We start from the raw sequence: 21,316 nt of genomic DNA on the forward strand, positions 1-21,316 counted from the left end.
TCAATATGATCATGGCTGATCATGCAACTTCAGTACCCCATTCCTGCTTTCTCTCCATACCCCTTAATCCCTTTAGCCATAAGGGCCACATCTAACTCCCTTTTGAATATGTCTAACGAACTGGCCTCAACAACTTTCTGTGGTAGAGAATTCCACAGGTTCACAATTCTCTGAGTGAAGAAGTTTCTCCTCATCTCGGTCCTAAATGGCTTACCCCTTATCCTTAGACTGTGACCCCTGGTTCTGGACTTCCCCAACAACGGGAACATTCTTTCTGCATCTAACCTGTCCAATCCCCTCAGAATTTTATATGTTTCTATGAGGTACCCTCTCGTTCTTCTAAATTCCAGTGAGTATAAGCCTAGTCGATCCAGTCTTTCTTCATATGCCAGTCCTGCCATCCCGGGAATCAGTCTGGTGAACCTTCACTGCACTCCCTCAATAGCAAGAATGTCCTTCCTCAGATTAGGAGACCAAAAATGTACACAATACTCAAGGTGGGGCCTCACCAAGGCCCTGTACAACTGCAGTAAGATCTCCCTGCTCCTATACTCAAATCCTCTCGCTATGAAGGCCAACATGCTATATTGCTGGCCTAAGGCGAAAGAAAGAGACACATTCACTTATCGTATCTCAGGTGTTTTCTTGTTCGATTTATGTGCTTTACATTGTTCTACCTTTTACTTTTGCAGGGTTATTTTGTGTTTCATCCATTCCCATCATCTCATCTTGTTGCATTTATTCTTAGCCTCTGGCCAAAATTTCAAGTGCAACAACTGTGTCTCCCGCAGTCCTGTGACAAAAAAACACCTTCACAGTTGTGTCAAACTTGTATTTTTGGCCTTCGCTCCCATGGAGATGCAACTGATAATGGTTTTGTTTGCCAACAGTAGCTGACAGCTCCACCACAAATCAGACTCACAATTAGAGTAAAATATTGACCACATTTCTCTCATAACCGTGCTGGCATAGATGCCATCTGAAGTCACGATCCTGTGTTGAATGTGGCACTGCCATGAGACTTTCAGTATACAGGAATTGTCAGGAATTACTTTTGGATGAGACGTTAAACCGAGGCCCCGTCTGCTCTTTCAGGTGGATATAAAAGATCCCACGGCACTATTCGAAGAAGAGCAGGAGAGTTCTTCCGTGTGTCCTGGCCAACATTTATCTCTTAATCAACACCTAAAACAGATGATCTGGTCATTTATTTCGCTGCTGTTCATGGGAGCTTTCTGTCCGTGTTTCCTACATTACGACAGTGACTACAATTCAAAAAGTATTTCATTGGTTGTAAAGCGCTTTGAGATGTCCGGTGGTCGTGAAAGGTGCTATATAAATCCAAGTCTTTCTTTCTTTTATTGTACATCATTTTCTTTAAGCACAGACAACTAGAAATAATTTTTAAAAACATGGTCTTAGTTGGGGTGTTCAAAGACACAGAATGGCGGAGCTCCCGCAATGGTAGGACGTCAGTCCATGCCTGACATTATATCCACACAGGGAGACATTGAGCAGAAGCTACGTGAGAGTAGTATTGGCTGAGCCCTGTGAGCTGATCATCTGCTCACCCCTCCCTTCAGCAGGGTATAGTGAATGACATGGGCAGATCTTAAAAAAAGAGAAGCGGGAAGCTGACATAATATAAACTTAAATGTCATTTATGACTGACAACTTAATAGAACTCGTCTCCAAGTAGACATAGTGTGTGTCAAGTACTGGTGCTGTCGCTGGTGCCCATTGTTTCAAATATCTAAATTAATTTTTTCCTTCACAAGTGCACACTGTCATTAACCATGCAGATTCTGAGACTAACATAATGGATTTTTATGGTGCACTTCCACTGACTAACTTAAGAGTTTTTTTTAGCATTCAATAGATTACATACTTTACGTAGATAATACTCTGCATGGATGTATTTACTATCAATATGTTCCCTTTTAAATGCAACAGTTATTATACAATGGATTCTCATCACTGTCAACAATAGTAACAGTAGCAGGGTTTCAGTCCAGTTGGATGGACCATGAAATATAGTGTCACATACGTTGCTCCTAAATGTAATTTTTGAGAACCTGCAAAGCTGGTGATACAGTGTGACTTTCACATTAGTGCAACCGATGTAACAGATTTCCTCACAGCCAATGTGTAGCTTCTCCAAAGATTTCAATCACATTTCCCATTCCATGGGACCTGAATGTAACAAAAGTATAATTATGTGAATTAACAATTAAAAAAAAATTGAAATTAAGGGAGGATGTTACCAAAAACTAACGGTGAATCAATCCAGTTGTGAGACTCTTCAGTTTGTTTTGTTGAAACTTTGATATGTCTGTGATACATATGTGGATGGATGTCTATGTGTATATGACATTCGTTTCACCATCTTCTGGTATCAGGAATCCAGGACCTGTATTAGCAACAATGTTTTGTGTAAAAGACCGATGCAGCAGTTTTAACACAATGGCAGGACAGCAATGTTTAATTCCTGACCGTTGCAGAGCTTTTGGGAGGGGTCATCACCTCACTCTTGACCCCCACCCACACTTGTTGAACTGCTTAACTGACTGGCTTGCAGTAGTACCCAACATCAAAGAACAGGAAGGCCTAGGTAATATGCATAGAGTTAAGAATTTCCAGCTGTAGTGATAGACATGGAAATACAGTAGCAGAGTGGCTATGTTACTGGACAAGTAATCCAGAGGCCTGATTTTATAATCCAGAAACGTGAGTTCAAATCCCCTCACGGCAGTTGGGGAATTTAAAGTCAATTAATTAAATAAGTCTGCAATTAAAAAGCTAGTATCAGCTATGGTGACCATGAAACTACCGGATTGTCATAAAAACCCAATTGGTTCACTAATGTCCTTTAGGGAGGGAAATCTGCTGTCCTTACCCGGTCTGGCCTATAAGTGACTTCAGATCGACAGCAATGTGGTTGGCTCTCAACTGGCCTCTGAAATGGCGGCTCAGTTGTATCAGTTGGGAGTACCTTCACCACAACAACTGCAGCGGTTCAAGATGGCGGCTCACCACCACCTTCTCAAGGGCAATTAGGGATGGGCAATAAATGCCGGGCTTACCCGCGATGCCCACATCCCGTGAATAAATAAAATAACAAAAAATGCTATCCTTCAGTTGGAAATTAAAATAATATTGCAGGTATCCCGCATCTCAATTTTCAATATGTTATAAAGGTCACGTCAACCTGGAGATCTTCATTGGACGCTTGTTTAAAAAGGGCCATATTTTATCCTGCTCAATAATTTTAGTGAAAAAGATGTGAAAGAAAGAAAGACTTGCATTTATATTGTGCCTTTCATGACCACTGGACATTTCAAATCAATTTATAGCAAATGAAGTACTTTTTGGAGTGTAGTCACTGTTGTAATGTGGGAAACACGGCCACCAATTTGCGCACAAGCAAGCTCCCACACACAGCAATGTGATAATGACCAGATAATCTGTTTTTTTTATTATATTGATTCAGGGATAAATATTAGCCAGGACACCGGGGATAACTCCCCTGCCCTTCTTCGAAAATAGTGCCATGGTTTTTTTTTCGTCCAACTGAGAGAACAGAAGGGGCCTCGGTTTAACGTCTCATCTGAAAGACTACACCTTCCTCAGCACTGCACTGGAGAGTCAGCCCAGATTTTTTTGTGCTCAAGTCCCTGGAGTGGGACTTGAACCCACAACCTTCTGACTCAGAGGCGAGAGTGCTACCCACTGAGCCACAGCTGACACTGATGTGGGTAAAAATGTGTCATTTTTTTTTTGTTTGTTCTTGGGATGCGGGAAATGCTGGCAAGACTACATCCCTAGGGCCATCGCTAGTTGCGCTGCAGAGGTGATGGCTTGAATTACAGCAGCCCTTGTGGTGATGGTGCTCCCGCAGTGATGTTAAACAGGGACTTCCGGGATATTAGCTCAGCAGCGATGAACTTGGAGGTGATGCTGATCCCATGATGTATGCTGCCCTTGCCCTTCTCGGTGGTAGGTGTTGCAGGTGGGATATCGAGGCTGGTGGTGATGGGCGCCCATCAAGCGAACCGCTCTGTTCTGGATAGTGTCACAATGTCAGTAGAAAAGTGCTAATGAGCCATTCGTCCGGGTTTAGTGCTGCCCTGAGTATTCCAACCCCCCGTAAAAATGATTTAATGGATATCATTAAAAGGGCCGGGAAAAGGCCAATTTTTGCTAGTTAAGCTCTTGTTAAATTTACAAATGAGAAACTTGCTCAGGATTCTGCATCTGCAAAGCAGAATCAAAAAGTAAGTCTTTTTTTCAGAGCTGTTATTAGTGAGTTTGAGAAAGAGGAAGATTGTGAAATCAGCATAACAGTGACAGAAGTGAATCGTACGCAGGGTTTTTTTTGCCAGAGACCAAATACGTAGAAGACATTCACAGGTAACTTACGTTTGAGCAGAAGGACAAGATGTTTCAGAAGTGTTGAGGGAATAGAAGACGCAGGACTTGCAGAAGATGCTGCTCCAAGCAAGGAGGACTGACTGCATTTAGGGTTAGGAAAGAAAAATTATTTAAAACCTGTCTTACAGTTCTATATATTTTTGCAACAGTTCAATTCAGTAAGAAACTAAAATCTCAGAATTCTCACAGCATCTAAAAGTATCTATGCTGTTGTGAAGTCTGGTATTTATGTTGGGAGTTGTAATCAGACAAATCACCAGCGTGAAATTGCATGAACTCATTGTATCACTAAATGCCTCTGTGTACGTGCATCTACTTACAAACCTTGCAGGAAATGTCTTCATGAAAAATCACAATGCAAGAGTATAGACCAAAAAGAAAAGAAAGATTTGCATTTATATAGCGCCTTTCACGACCACCGGACATCTCAAAGCATTTTACAGCCAATGAAGTACTTTTGAAATGCAGTCACTGTTGTAATGTGGGAAACACGGCAGCCAATTTGCACACAGCAAGCTCTCACAAACAGCAATGTGCTAATGACCAGATAATCGATTGAGGAATAAATATTGGCCAGGACATCAGGGATAACTCCCCCGCTTCTCTTCGAAATAGTGCCATGGGATCTTTTATGTTCACCTGAGAGAGCAGACGGGACCTCGGTTTAACATCTCATCTGAAAGACGGCACCGCCGATAGTGCAGCACTCCCTCAGCACTGCATTGGGAGTGTCAGTCTAGAATTTTGTGCTCAAATCCCTGGAGTGAGACTTGAATCCACAACCTTCTGACTCAAAGGCGCAAGTGCTACCCACTGAGCCACAGCTGACCATTGGAATGCTTTGCCAAGGGCAGATACCATTGCATCTTTTATGGGAAGTGTAAATAAACATTTAAAGCAGAAGAATGTACGGGTGAATAGGCCTAGTTTTAGTCAAAATGAGCATCTTCTGCGCAGTAAACGTCTATGATTGTATAGTTCTAAGCACTAGAAAGGCAGCGTAAAATGCACTGAATGAAACATATGACATTGAAAATTCGCCAGGCTCTTCAGAAACAATCTCCATAAGTGGCTGTGGGTTGGACATCCTTTTGAAGGCGTGGAAGGTTCAGCAGCAAAATGAGAAATAACAAGGGGAAATGAGCTGAAGGTCGAGGTGCAGTTTCCTGGAGAAGTCTAAAAACCAAAACCAAAGTCAAAGCCAAGGCCCGCCCAAGTGCCATTCAAAGGATCGCCGAGAGACCGGGCGGTACTTTGCCAGGGAGATTCCTGTAAAAGATATGCCAGTACTGCCCGGCGGCAAAAAAGGAGTTTACGCCATGAATAAGGGCGGAAGCAGGCGGGAGCTCTCAATCTCGGCGGCAAATGTGATCCTCGCTAAAGTGCCGCCGAGGATTGAATCGGGCCCAGGGAGGGAGGGGGGGGGGGGGGGAACACCTAAAAATAAAATTAAAAAAAAACAATGGAAAATCTTCAGGTGACCCCATCCAGATAAATCGCTGGAAAAAAAATAAAGAACGGACCTTTTTTTTCAGGTCTTCTTACTTACCGTCGGGGTTAGACCTGCCTCCAGGCAGCGGTCCTTCCCCAGCTGCCGCTGACTCCCGCCCGCACCAATCTGCCAGCTCGGTGGGCGGGAGGTCACTTACGCGACTTGTGCGCTCGCGGGCATCACTGCGCGGTTCCCAGCGGTCCTCCCCTCCTGCCGCCGGTAGGCCGAGAAGAATTTGTCACCGTGGGGAGACTGCCGAAAAAACTCGGCGGCAACCGGCAGTACTGGGCGGCAAGGCCACCGAGTGCGGGCCCCAAGGAATTATTATAATCTTGTATTTGACTTCTCTGCCCTTTTGAATTCTTGTTAAAACCTGACGCTTTCGAAGGGAGTTGTGGCAAATTCTGGAAATGAAGAAACAAGACAAAATAATAATGCACCAGTTGGAAAGTCGGGAACATGAATAATTGTACTCGTCAACAGTTTGAAGATGGTGTCGTAAGTTTTTTCAGGGAATACATCTTCTCTTGGCTCCCGCCACATTAATCTCTTACCCAACCTTGGTAAAAGGTCAACAGATGTATTAGTCAAACAGAAACTGTGTTAGCATTTTTGAAAAATGTTGACTAGCGGCAGGAAGAATAAAATTCAAATTGCATTGTTTACACTGAAGCTCAGAAACAGTCTCTGCAATATGCGGCAGAAAAGAAACTGTTTGGTGTAAAACTTTTTGTTTTAAGTGTTGAGGCCATTATTCCATTCAGTTGTTTGGGACGTCCTAACCACTTCTAGGTGAGTGAACACTTGAACCAGGTTATCCCTGCAATGACAATAGAGCTCTGCTTCTAAATACTGGCTAAATCTATAAAGCCACAAGAGAGGCTACGGGACGCAAAGTCCTCTGCAAACATTCATTGCATGTCATGGGTACCTGGAAACTCTATTATGCAACCGGTACAAAACTGTCTCATACCTCAAGCCATGATGTAGTCCAAAGTTCTATCGCCAACCTGACTCCCAAATTGTACGATTGGACTGGTTTTACGACAATGCACATCTAAAACTATTTTGTGCAAAGTGATTGTGTAACTTTATAGTTTCAGTGCAATAAACGCATAAGATTTGGAGCAGGAGTGGGCCATGTGGCCCCTCGAGCCTGCTTCGCCATTTAGTAAGACCATGGCTGATCTTCGACCTCAACTCCACTTTCCCGGCCGATCCCCATATCCTTTGATTCCCTTGAGTCCAAAAATCTATCGATCTCAGCCTTGAATATACTCAACGTCTCAGTATCCACAGCCCTCTGAGAGTAGAGAATTCCACAGATTCACAACCCTCTTGAGTGAAGAAAATTCCTTCTCATCTCAGTCTTAAATGGCTGGCCCCTTATCCTGAGACTATGCCCCCTAGTTCTAGGCTAAGTTGGGTTCAGTCCGAACAAGCAGCTGTGGTGGGTGGCGGAAATAGGACTAGGACACATTCATAAAACAATGTCGAAACAAACTGTAAGCCACCTATCTCGCACTTGTGCCCAGTGGTCACTATGACCCAGTCTTGCCTGCCTCTCAACCAAAATAGAGTGTGATTTGTGTTTGTCTTTTTTATTATTTATTCAAAGTCCATAATTATATTAGAAATGTAAGCCTTTTATACATAACAGGATCTGCATGAAAGACTTGCTGGTAGATCTGTCCTTACAGCATTACACTGGTAGCCAGGCTTAGTGGCGATGGTACAATTCAGTAACGGCTAGGTTGTTGGTACTATTGCACTGGTAGCCAGGTTTACTCAGGCCAGATGGTGACTTTTGATTTCAGTTAGGACTTCTTCCAAAATCAGATGAAGTGTTTATCCAGAGAAAGGGCAAAGCATAGAAAGAGACAGTAGATCTCAAATACAGCTAGCTGCAGATCAGAGTGATGTGGACAGTGACAAAAAGCAGAAAATGCTGTAAATGTCGAGCATTTTAGTCAGCGTTTTGTAAAGACCAGTTAACATTTTGGATGCAGCCCTTTGTATTAGGCAGGTCTGGAAAGGCAGACTTAAGAATTTCAAGGAGCAAGGTGTCCTTTGGAGGCTAAACTACAGAGGAAAAAAACACCATGAATAAAATAATAATTGCAATTGAACGCTGTTTTGCTGTGCAGATATTACGACTCTCTTTCCCCCTGATTGTCAAAATTGTCTGCATTGCACAGAACCTAGTCAGTTTGGAAAATCTTAAAATGTTAATATCTTTATAATGAAGTGGAGGAAAAAAATGTGATTTAAAAAATAAATAAATTCAGGATTAACTTATTATGCCATTGAATTTTATATTAAATTTTTGATTTGTTGCAGAACTCATTTTTAATATCCTGCCTGTTCCCAACACCCCCCCCCCCCCCCCCAATCCCTCCTCCTCCATGTTATGGTCCTTAGGAGGATTTCAAGACTGCTTATTTGTAGCCTTGAAAATGTCTTCAGAACGGCATAATCCTATATTTAGTTTTGCAGCACTGATTTCCATTTTTATTCAATCAATAAAAAATTCACATCATGTGACAGTCTACAAACGAGAAACCAGATACATTTTAACAAAGCCTTAAACAATTTTTTTAAGCTGTAGCTTGACAGCAGCCAGAACTTAGTGCTGGAATTGCACTGTGGAGGAGTTTCAAGGAGCATAATTGAACTGGTAAAGTTTCAAATAAATGTTATTTCGACTCTTGCATCGCTATGGTTCCAATGTGTTTTTCATTGTGAAAGAGGGATCTTCAAGCTGAGGGTTGTCAGTGGTGAGAAAAAGAACCTTTGGTACCCACTGGCTGCATCAGATACTTGGGAGGTCAAGTATCACATGAGTTAAAAGAAAGAAAACCTTGCATTTATATAGCGCCTTTCACGATCACCAGACGTCTCAAAGCGCGTTACAGCCAATTAAGTACTTTTGGAGTGTAGTCACTGTTGTAATATAGGAAACGCGGCAGCCAATTTGCGCACAGCAAGCTCCCACAAACAACAATGTGACAATGACCAGATCGTCTGTTTTTGTTATGTGGATTGAGAGATAAATATTGGTCAGGACATCGGGGATAACTCTCCTGCTCTTCTTTGAAATCGTGCCATGGGATCTTTTATGTCCACCTGAAAGGGCAGACGGGGCCTCGGTTTGACGCCTCATCCGAAAGACGGCACCTCCGACAGTGCAGCATTCCCTCAGTACTGCACTGGAGTGTCAGCCTGGATATTTTGTGCTTAAGTCCTTGGAGTGGGGCTTGAATCCACAACCTTTTGACTCAGATGCAAGTGTGCTACCCACTGAGCCACAATTAGATGTAGCGTAAAGCTCCTTCTGTCTTGCTCCCATAATGCGCCTTAAAACCATCTCCCTTTTCCCGCAGAAGAGCACTTGCTACTGCTTCGGCACAACATTTTTATTTCCTATCTTTGTGCTCTCTCACAACAATACTTTCAGTCTGTGGCGGTTCGGTATTATAAACAGTTTTGTGCCTTTTGGGCACTGGGTTAACAACACACCAAACCCAGACGTCTTGCAGCAGTTAGGGAGGAGACTTTAATCTCATCAGCCTGGACGCTACTCCGTGTCCTCGAGGTGTTGAACCCACTGTTCACCCGACCTTTGTGAAGCACAGTTTCAAAGGCAAGCTCCTAACTAGTGAAAATGTTGCTTTGTGTATCTCTATAAAAACCTGTATTGGTTCAGCTGATGGATCCCTGCCATTGGCATTCAGTGACTGATGATAACTAAACGTCTTTCAGCACAGAATTAATAATGACTTTAAAAGGCAATGCTGTACCAATTTATACCATCATATCCAGAACTCTGCCTCTCTCTTGGAATTGAAAGCACAGTTTAAAAGAACACTTGCAGCAATAAGTAAAACCAATATCTATCGTGTGGCTCTTTTTCTGCTGCCAAATAAAGACTCCTAAGACTTTATAAATGCATTGGACAGAATGAATAGAGTATCTGAAGTGCTTTTGTGTCATTCAATGTATTTGTCTAAATTTGTTTTATAGTAACATTCAGTATCAGAAACATAGAATAACATTTTCTATTGAAACTGTGTGAAAAAGATTAACGGGACGATTTTGAAAGCTGCGGGGCAGGGGTGGGAAAATCAAGCAATCAACTTCAGCTTCACTATTGATTGACTTGATTATGGAGCAACACTAACAGCGTTGTGATTTCAACTAATTAGCAAAGACTTTCACATAAAAAGCACAAGAATATCTCTGCCGTCCTATTCAATAAAGATCTGATAATATTAGAATTTAAGGGGGGAGGGGGTTGGTGGGTGCGGTGATGAACATTTCAAAGGAAGTGTCTCACCATCAGAATTTGCCTTCAAGTGAGATTCTCTCCTTTAATGGGGTTTAATTTTTTTCCCCTTCTAGTGCTCCTCCCGTGCCAAACAGTACCTGTGGTTGAGAGCACCATTGGGCAGTCTGTGCTGAGAGGTCCGCCAATGGCTTTCTGTAACCAGATAGCGGAAGGTGTGTGACAGCAGCCTCAGCTAATATTCCTCTTGATTTTCGATTTCTTTTACCCTGTGCAAAAATACCTGGCTCAGCAATCTCCTAAATTGGGGTGGCTGAGTTGGGAAAGTATCTATTCCGAGCACTAATGAATTTCACTTCGTGGTTAAATGCACTTTGGAAAGTGGATCTTTTCCATTCGCCGGTATGATACGATTGTTAGAAGTCTTTTGTCATCGGATGATGTCACAATGATTCAGACTGCTGGCAAACAAAACTTGCATTTATATAGCGCCTTTAATGGAGTAAAACATCCCAAGACGCTTCACAGAAGCACACACATTTCAACAGAGGTGAGATTTCTTAATTAGGGAATTTTATAATTTATTTCATTTAAATCACATTTAAAGTTTGGACGAAGTTGGTCAAAATAAAGAAATGGTGGAACTCGGAAATAAAATGCTAAAAACGCACAGCAGGCCACTCAGTATCTGAAAGAAATTAGTATTTTGGGTGGCAGATTTGAACAGGATTAGGGTTTTCTGTATGTCAATGACTATTACATAAGAACATAAGAGTCGGCCATTTGGCCCCTCGAGCCTGCTCTGCCATTTAGTAAGATCATGGCTGATCTGATCATGCACTCGGCTCCACTTCCCTGCCCGCTCCCCATAACCCTTCACTCACTTATCGTTCAAAAATCTGTCTATCTCCACCTTAAGTATATTCAATGATCCAGCCTCCACAGCTCTCTGGGGCAGAGAATTCCACAGATTTACGACCCTCTGAGAGAAGAAATTCCTCTTCATCTCAGTTCTAAATTGGCGACCCCTTACTCTTAAACTATGCCCCCTAGTTCGAGAGTCCCCCAAAAGTGGAAACATCCTTTTTGCAACTACCTTGTCGAGCCCCCTCAGTATCTTGTATGTTTCAATAAGATCACCTTTCACTCTTCTGAACTCCAATGAGTATAGGCCCAACCTGCTCAACCTTTCTTCATAAGTCAACCCCTTCATCTCAGGAATCAACCCAGTGAACCTTCTCTGAACTGCCTCCAATGCAAGTATATCTCTCCTTAAATAAGAAGATCAAAACAGTATGCAGTACAGTACTCTAGGTGTGGTCTCACCAATACTCTGTACAGTTGTAGCAGAACTTCCCTGCTTTTATACTTCATCCCCATATTGTGTTCGCTGCAGAATTTTTTAAAGATATTCACCCAAATCTAGAAAGCTTTCTTTGAAGTTTTAGCTGGCGAGTTGCAGCGTAACAAACAGACATTAACAAACTTTCCACAGTAACTTAGTATTAAATATTCACTTTCAAATTAAAGGGAGCTTAAAAAAGAATTAAGTATGAGGAGAGATTGGGTCGACTTGGCCTGTATTCACTAGAGTTTAGAAGAATGAGAGGGGATCTCATTGAAAGATATAAAATTCTGACGGGGTTGGACAGACTGGATGCGGGGAGGATGTTTCCCCTGGCTGGGAAGTCTAGAACAAGGGGTCACAGTCTCAGGATACGGGGTAGGAAATTTAGGACCGAGATGAGGAGAAATGTTTTCACTCAAAGGCTGGTGAATCTGGAATTCTTTACCACAGAAGGCTGTGGAGGCCAAGTCACTAAATATATTTAAGAGGGAGATAGATAGATTTCTAGAAACAAAAGGCATCAAGGGGTATGGGAAAAAAGCAGGAATATGGTGTTGAGATAGAAGGTCAGCCTTGATCATATTGAATGGCGGTGCAGACTCGAAGGGCCGAATGGCCTACTACTGCTCCTATTTTCTATGTTTCTAAACTAGCATTGGAAATGAGGTGTCAGAAAAATAGTCTACACCGAATGGAAGTTATTTAAATCTCGCTGTTTCGGTGCCAAATCATTGATCTCATAATACTCCTGTGAAGCACCTTGGGACGTTTCACTACATTAAAGGCACTATATAAATACAAGTTGTTGTTGTAAGCAATGAGAAAGTAAATTCGGCCATAAACGGTAAATGTTAAATAATTCTTAACCATGTTTTAATTGTAAAATTGGTCCATTTATGCTTCCTGTACAATTAGTATTTAAATAAAATATGGCAAACCCCTCCAGTTTAATCAATAACTATTAGCAATGACCTTGATTTGGATCGAATTGTGCAAAACTCACTGCACAGAAAAAGGGCTGCTGTTTTTCCTTCTTTTTGCTATGTCTACATGAAACACTCTGATGAAACTCTCACTATTTTGAGCCCGGTTTAAAAATGTTTGACATCCTTTAAATATTTTTTGTTTAAATAGCGGGTGTTGATGCCAACACTGGGGACAAGTGGCTTGGAGGAGTTACTGACATCTTTGTATGAGGGAGTGGAACTAACAGTCTCACAGCTAATGCTGAAACACCCTGAATTAATAACGACTTCAGCAAATACGCCTTTGCACTACTAAAAGCAGTAAATCACCTGACTTGGTACCACTGGTATTTCATTTGGAAAATGCATGAAAAAAAATTACAGAACAAAAGCCCCAAAATTCAAAATAGTCATAATTCTTAATCAGTTTCTGTTTTTAAAACAGTTCTAATGGTGCAACTCTTATTCAAACGACCCTAAGGTTCTGTCTGTTTATGATTTTTTTTTAAGTGCCTCTTATGACTGAAAGACCATTGAAACACCAATATGCACAGAGGACTTGTACAAACTCGTGCACAGTCTGAAGGAAACACAGACTGTTTAAACAAAGGATTTTTTTTTTTCCAGACGCATTTGGTGCACATTTTAACACGGCAGTGCGATCGTTGCATTGTGAGCCCCCCATGCTCAGGTATTCTCCTCACAGACTCGTACACCTGGACAACCTGCTACCTGTTTACAAATGACCCTCGGATTCTGCTTAGTTCAGCAGCCAGTATTTGCTCTCTCAAGTGTTGTAATTAGGCCTTAGGAGTTCACGTTTTGTTATTATGTTGTCTCTTGTGTTTTGCTGGGCAGCTTTGTAGATGTAATCATATATTTTTGCTGGCAAGTTTTCCACCAAATTATGCACAGAGGGCCAAACTAACCTAACATTAACATACTGTATGCTAAACAATGTTTTTTTTTCTCCCTGATAATTATACTCCAAAGCTTCAGCTGCTTATCTCAGTAAATTTCGCTTTAAATTGCCTCAAAGATATGTTGTATGAGGGGGCGTCATAGGCATCCCACAGCCCGAATGCTCCTGTAGCAGAGTAAATCAGGCTAATTACTTGCTTTTGTTTGCCTAGCGAAGCCGTTAATATCTGATCAGCAGATAGCACCAGCAGCTACAATAAAACGCTGTTCCGCAGCATATCATTAAGCGTCCCTCTTCCCCCCGCCCCCCCCCCCCTCTTCCTCCACCACTTTACTGGCTGGAGGAGTTTTGACCACTAATGTAAATAGACTTGTGGGTTTTTAAACACAGCAAATTTGTTTTGAATCTTCCAGCAATTACCAGAAGCCGGAACAGTTTGACGATTTTTCAGTCTGTCAACTAGCTCTCGCCCGGCTGACAAGGTTCTAAACACCCGAAACACGGCACACAAAAGAAAGAAAAATAAATATTTTAAAGGCCATTGATATACACTGAGGAGGCTGTCAGGGGAAGGAAGCACGATGACAAAGGAAAGTCATGGCAAATTTCAATCCCCGATTTGGCTGCTAATTGAATTATGGAAATAACCGTATTCGACCCATTGTTGTTTTTTCAAACAGATTTTCTTTTTGCCGCTTGCACTTCCTCCTTCATCTCCAAAAGGCGGTGGCACCTCGCTGGGTTTCGGTTCCGTGGGCAGCCTGTGCCCTCCGTTACCTCACCCAGGTGTGCATTGTTCACATATGAGCCCCGACAGCTAGTGCTGCCAGTTTTTGAGTGTCAGTCGTGGCTCAGTGAGTAGCACGCTCGCCTCTGAGAACATAAGAACATAAGAACATAAGAATTAGGAACAGGAGTAGGCCATCTAGCCCCTCGAGCCTGCTCCGCCGTTCAACAAGATCATGGCTGATCTGGCCGTGGACTCAGCTCCACTTACCCGCCCGCTCCCCATAACCCTTAATTTCCTTATTGGTTAAAAATCTATCTATCTGTGATTTGAATACATTCAATGAGCTAGCCTCAACTGCTTCCTTGCGCAGAGAATTCCACAGATTCACAACCCTCTGGGAGAAGAAATTCCTTCTCAACTCAGTTTTAAATTGGCTCCCCCGTATTTTGAGGCTGTGCCCCCTAGTTCTAGTCTCCCCGACCAGTGGAAACAAACACTCTGCCTCTATCTTGTCTATCCCTTTCATTATTTTAAATGTTTCTATAAGATCACCCCTCATCCTTCTGAACTCCAACGAGTAAAGACCCAGTCTACTCAATCTATCATCATAAGGTAACCCCCTCACCTCCGGAATCAGCCTAGTGAATCGTCTCTGTACCCCCTCCAAAGCTAGCGTATCCTTCCTTAAGTAAGGTGACCAAAACTGCACGCAGTACTCCAGGTGCAGCCTCACCAATACCCCGTACAGTTGCAGCAGGACCTCTCTGCTTTTATACTCCATCCCTCTCGCAATGAAGGCCAACATTCCATTTGCCTTCCTGATTACCTGCTGCACCTGCAAACTAACTTTTTGGGATTCATGCACAAGGACCCCCAGGTCCCTCTGCACCACAGCATGTTGTAATTTCTCCCCATTCAAATAATATTCCCTTTTAATGTTTTTTTTTCCAAGGTGGATGACCTCACATTTTCCGACATTGTATTCCATCTGCCAAACCTTAGCCCATTCGCTTAACCTATCTAAATCTCTTTGCAGCCTCTCTGTGTCCTGTACACAACCCGCTTTCCCACTAATCTTTGTGTCATCTGCAAATTTTGTTACACTACACTCTGTCCCCTCTTCCAGGTCATCTATGTATTTGGTAAACAGTTGTGGTCCCAGCACCGATCCCTGTGGCACACCACTAACCACTGATTTCCAACCCGAACAGGACCCATTTATCTCGACTCTCTGCTTTCTGTTAGCCAGCCAATTCTCGATCCATGCTAATACAGTTCGTCTGACTCCGCGTACCTTTATCTTCTGCAGTAACCTTTTGTGTGGCACCTTATCGAATGCCTTTTGGAAATCTAAATACACCACATCCATCGGTACACCTGTATCCACCATGCTCGTTATATCCTCAAAGAATTCCAGTGAATTAGTTAAACATGATTTCCCTTTCATGAATCCATGTTGCGTCTGCTTGATTGCACTATTCCTATCTAGATGTCCCGCTATTTCTTCCTTAATGATAGCTCCAGCATTTTCCCCACTACAGATGTTAAACTAACCGGCCTATAGTTACCTGCCTTTTGTCTGCCCCCTTTTTTAAACAGAGGCGTTACATTAGCTGCTTTCCAATCTGCTGGTACCTCCCCAGAGTCCAGAGAATTTTGGTAGATTATAACGAATGCATCTGCTATAACTTCCGCCATCTCTTTTAATACCCTGGGATGCATTTCATCAGGACCAGGGGACTTGTCTACCTTGAGTCCCATTAGCCTGTCCAGCACTACCCCCCTAGTGATAATGATCGTCTCAAGGTCCTCCCTTACCACATTCCCGTGACCAGCAATTTTTGGCATGGTTTTTGTGTCTTCCACTGTGAAGACCGAAGCAAAATAATTGTTTAAGGTCTCAGCCTTTTCCACATTTCCCATTTCCCATTATTAAATCCCCCTTCTCATCTTCTAAGGGACCAACATTTACTTTAGTCACTCTTTTCCGTTTTATATATGAGTCAGAAGTTGTGAATTCAAGTCCCACTCCAGGTACTTGAGCACAAAAATCCAGGCTGACACTCACTGAGCGCTGCTGAGAGAGTGCTGTGCTGTCGGAGGTGCCGTCTTTCGGATGGGACGTTAAACCGAGACCCCGTCTGCTCTCTTAGGTAAAAGATCCCATGGCACTTTATCGAAGAGGAACAGGGGAGTTATCCCCGGTGTTATGGCCAATATTTAATCCTCAATCAACCTCACTAAAAAAAAAGCAGTTTATCTGGTCATTGTCACATTGCTGTTTGTGGGAGCTTGCTGTGTGCAAATTGGCTGCTGCATTTCCCACAATACAACTGTTGTGTCCTTGGATGCTCTAATAATGACTCCACGAGGCAATGTGTTGTACTTGAACTGTAGTGACCTTAGTCCTTTATTTGTTAACTCCAGAGTGAGCATCACACCTGGTGGCCTGCCTTTTATACTAGGTCAGGCACACCTGTACAGGTAACCTACAAGTCTCCCACTACTGTGCCCTCTGGTGGCACAACTTGTGATAGTACCAACAGTAACCATGTAGGATACATGACAACAACAGTGGCAACGCTTCGAAGAAAAAGTACTTCTTTAGCTGTACAGGACTTTGGAACGTTTGGTGGTCGTGAAAGGCGCTAGATAAATGCAAGTCTTTTCTTTCAATTCAACCACTCGAGAGGTGGAGGGAGTCATGGCAGCTGATCCCAAACCTATCCTCACCCAACATCCACACGTGAACTCTTCTAGCAGGTAGGTTTTGCTGGCCAGTGATCGGGAATCAAGATTTCTGGCAAATTCTCCTCTTCCTGCCCCAGGGACACCGTGGCCAGTTGTAGCACTTGCACAGCTGAGGTCAACTAACTCAACGCAGCCTAAGCATCAAACCTTGTTTAGTTCATAGAGTGTGACCACATTTATTGCCCCGAGAAGGTGATGGTGGGGTCCCTTCTTTTTGAACCGCAGCAGTCCTCGTGTTGATGGTGTTGCTAAGGTGGCATTAGAAAGGGAATGGTGACATATTTCCATGCCAGGATGGTGTGTTGTTTTCATGACATTTGTGGAGTTTTACTTGGAGCTGGCATGCTTGCTCACTACCTTTGTCCCTTCCAACATGGTACGTGGTTGGCCAGCTCCCCGGGCGCCAGCAAGTCTATGATGGTCTGGATCTCCGGGGAACTGATGGTGCGGCACTTGTTGCAATGGGTCAGGTGGGAAGCTTCACCCACGATGCGCTCGAAAACATCGTTCACTTGGCCTCGGAGGAGATGCCGATGTTGGAGGTCAGCCTGCTGTGATATATTCCTTGCAACGTCACTAAGCACACCACACACAAGATATCTCCACAGGTACTTGCCATGTGACCTTGTCACATGATGCTTTTGTTATAAACATCAGCGGTTGCATTACCACAGTAGTCCACTAGGTGGAGCAGTAGTCCACTAGGGGGAGCTCTCTATTACACCTGCTTCATCACTTTGTAGACATAGACGGAGTAACTCCTTCCTCCACCTTCTGCGTTTCGTGCCGCCTTGTGCTGTCACTTTATTCGAGGCTTTCTTGGCGCCCTTCTTGGGAACTGCTTTCTTCTCCTTTTGGCATTTTCAATCTCAATTTCTGACACAGAAACGGCGTGCGATTTGACGGTGATGGTGTTCCCGTGACATTGCCGTTCTTCTCTTCCTCAGTGGTGGAGGTTGCGGAGTCGAGAGGTGCTGTCAACCTTTTGGACTTGGAGGGCTAGAAATTGTATAGCGCCCTGTTTGGGGCGATAACTTTCCAGGGAGGAACAAAAGCATCGCTGGGCGCAAAAGATTTGCTGCTGCCGGGAACTTCCGCTTTAGCGCTCCAAGAGGGAGTTGGAGCGCTAAATCAAGCGCCATTACTTCCCTTAAAGCGCTAAAGGGAGTGAGAGGGGCGGTAGCGGCAGAGCGCTGAGCAGTGTTCGGTGCAGCGCTGCCGTCCATACAGGCTGCTTCCCTCCCTTAAAGGGAAGGGCCAACGCTGGGTTGAATGAATCGTCATGCGCTGTCTGTTGGACCACGGGACATGCGCTACACGTACGGCAGCCCCAAGCACTCTAAGAGAGGGCAGGGCTGAGCAATCACGGGGGCAAAAGAAATCAGGAGGCACCAGAATGGGGAGATAAATAAATTTGGGTTTACCTGACCACCGCTGCCGTTAAATATCGCTCCACAAGCTGCAGGCTGAGGTGGCAACACCTCCTGCAGCTGCCGTTGTTGACGCCCGGCGATGCTGCAGGGGGCGGTAGCGAATATTGCATCTGGGGCAGTAACGGGGCGCTGTGCACCAGATGACGCCACGATCTCCGGGGCGCAGGAGATCGAGGCGGTAAGTGTTAGCGCCCGCGCAAAACCGCCAGAGAAGTTCGCGGACATCGGCGATTTTGCTGCACCCAGTCGGTAACACTTAGCGCCTGCGGGGCGGTAAGGGGCACTAACAGGAGACGCAAACCAGGCCAATTTCTCCCCCATATTGTTTAGCTACTTACTGCCTTAAGTTACATCACTGGGGGAGCCATTTGACCCATTCACTTAGACCTACATCTTGTAATTCGAGGATCATTTTAAAAGAATGAGCTGGAAAAAAAATTTCTGGCTTTCCTTTTGCACCTGGTGCCTTTTGACCTTTGCCGTAGTTTCATGAGAATAGTTTACAATTAATATTTGCAATGAAAGAGTCAACGTGAGATCAAGGTCCACTTGAGAATGCTCTGATTTATAGCTTACTTGTTGTAGACAGTTACTATGGCCCGGATTTTGCTGGGGCCAATGACAGCATACGCCATCGTAAGTCCGCAGAAAGGCCCTACAAGTTCTGTAATTCCACACGCTCTGCGCAGGTGCGAAAACTCGGAACTTGCAAGTTTCGCATTGACAGATCCTTCGCACCTGCTGCAAGAACACTTTTGCTGGTGTAGAGTTGGACTATTTGTGGTCCACGAATGTGAGGGAGAGCGGACTGGGTTTAGACACCCAAACTCTAAGAGGATGTGAAAGCATAGAACATGCTTCTAACCATCTTTTTTGGAGTTGTTTAATTCAAATCACATGACAATTTTTTGCCACCACATTTCCACTTTGATCTGATATTTAAGTTGCTTAAATCATGTGATTGGATTTTTCTTTCAGCCTAAAAACAACTTTGAATTATCAGATAGAATTTTCCTGTTTTCCTTCCTCATTGTTCCCCGCTTTTTCATTCAGTTTTAGTATTGGTCATTGGCATCATCCATTACCCCTGCTAGTTTTTCCTACTGCTGCCATTACTACTGGCTCGGTTTACTTTATGAATTTGCATCATTTGACAAGGAAAGGAACTATGACCCTAGACCAGGGCTGTTATAGCGGCATCTGACAGGATCGCTGGCCCATGCTCCCCCTGGGCCCTCGGCTCTTCTGGGCCCCGTACCCTCATTTGCCACACCTCTGACACGATCTCACATCGCTCCTTCGCCACAAAACACTCGCTGCACCTCTGCCACGATCTCCCTCCGCACCAAACATTTGCCGGACCTCCGTCACGAAGCGTTATCAGACAAAATTTGACACCAAATCACATAAGAAAATATTAGGACAGATGACCAAAAGCTTGGTCAAAGAGGTAGGTTTTAAATGCGTCTTAAAAAAAGACTTGCAGTTACACTGCATATGTGCGCGCACAAGGTCCCTGCAGCAGAGCAGGTCTCCAGTCATCCTGATTAATCCTTGCTACTGGATAAAGGCCTAGCTCTGTCAAGCCCGTGTGGTGGCTGATGTGCAACGGTCACCACATGTTAAAAAAATCCACGCACAGGCATCTTCCACCCCTTCAATTGGAGTTCACGACTGGAACATCATTGAAACATCTGTGAATTCATGTGGAAGCAAGTCATCCTCGTTTGAGGGACCGCCTATGATGATGACAGGATGGGAAGAGGCTGCACTGGCAAATACTGCACTCTATCTTGACGGGTGATCATAAAAACAGAAAATGCTGGAGACAAGCATCATCGGAATAAGAAAGGAAGGATAATGTCTCAGATGTGACCCTACCTCAAAAAATCAAAACACCAAGTTTTAATTGTACTGTGCAGCCTGCAGTCTTGATTCATTGGCAGAATTGTTGTCTCCTTCCTCTAATTCTTGTTTATAAGCTTCGGCCTGAGGAGAAGAATTTTGAAGAAACTTAATTTGGTTTGGAAAAACACATAGCACAATTTCAAATAAGTCTTTAAGCATTCTGATGATTGCACACACTCTGGAATCTTGCCTTGTAACACATGTCATTCATAAATTTATAGAGGTTTCTTTTGCAGATGTATGGTAGTATCGTTTCAACAATTGTTTAAACATTCCTGGTGCTCCAAAACACTGCCACTATGAAGATTGGCTGCACGTTTTTCTTTGATTTCCTTCGCTCCACCATTGACGGCCAGGCCTTAAGCTCTGGAATTCCTTTATTAAACCTCTCCGCTGCTCTACCTCTCCCTCAGGATGCTCCTTAAAACCTACCTCTTTGACCAAGCTTTTGGTCACCTGTCCTAATACCTCATTATGTGGCTCAGTGTCAAATTTTGTTTAATAATCACTCCTATAAGAACATAAGAAATAGGAACAGGAGTAGGCCATACGGCCCCTTGAGCCTGCTCCGCCATTCAATAAGACCATGGCTGATCTGATCATGGACTCAGCTCCACTTCCCCGCCCGCTCCCCATAACCCCTTATCCTCTTATCGTTTAAGAAATTGTCTATTTCTGTCTTAAATTTATTCAATGTCCCAGCTTCCACAGCTCTCTGAGGCAGCAAATTCCACAGATTTACAACCCTCTGAGAGAAGAAATTTCTCCTCATCTCTGTTTTAAATGGGCGGCCCCTTATTCTAAGATCATTCCCTCTAGTTCTAGTCTCCCCATCAGTGGAAACATCCTCTCTGCATTCACCTTGTCAAGCCCCCTCATAATCTTATACGTTTCGATAAGATCACCTCTCATTCTGCTGAATTCCAATGAGTAGAGGCCCAACCTACTCAACCTTCCCTCATAAGTCAACCTCCTCATCCCCGGAATCAACCTAGTGAACCTCTCTGAACTGCCTCCAAAGCAAGTATAACCTTTTGTAAATATGGAAACC

At 43.7% G+C, this 21,316-nt stretch overlaps 1 protein-coding gene and 1 long non-coding RNA gene across 2 annotated transcripts in view; one reads left to right on the plus strand and one right to left on the minus strand.

Moving 5' to 3' along the window:
- Positions 1 to 21,316, plus strand: part of wwox (WW domain containing oxidoreductase) — a 1,164,136-nt gene that overhangs the window by 979,012 nt on the left and 163,808 nt on the right. The window lies entirely within an intron of this gene.
- Positions 2,044 to 20,327, minus strand: LOC139278361 (uncharacterized). The gene is made up of 3 exons (XR_011596250.1): positions 20,239 to 20,327; positions 4,420 to 4,511; positions 2,044 to 2,193 (listed from the first exon to the last, which is right to left on the minus strand). It is a non-coding gene; the product is annotated as an uncharacterized lncRNA (long non-coding RNA).

Source organism: Pristiophorus japonicus, chromosome 13 (genome assembly GCF_044704955.1).
Source record: "Pristiophorus japonicus isolate sPriJap1 chromosome 13, sPriJap1.hap1, whole genome shotgun sequence".
NCBI lineage: Eukaryota > Metazoa > Chordata > Chondrichthyes > Pristiophoridae > Pristiophorus > Pristiophorus japonicus.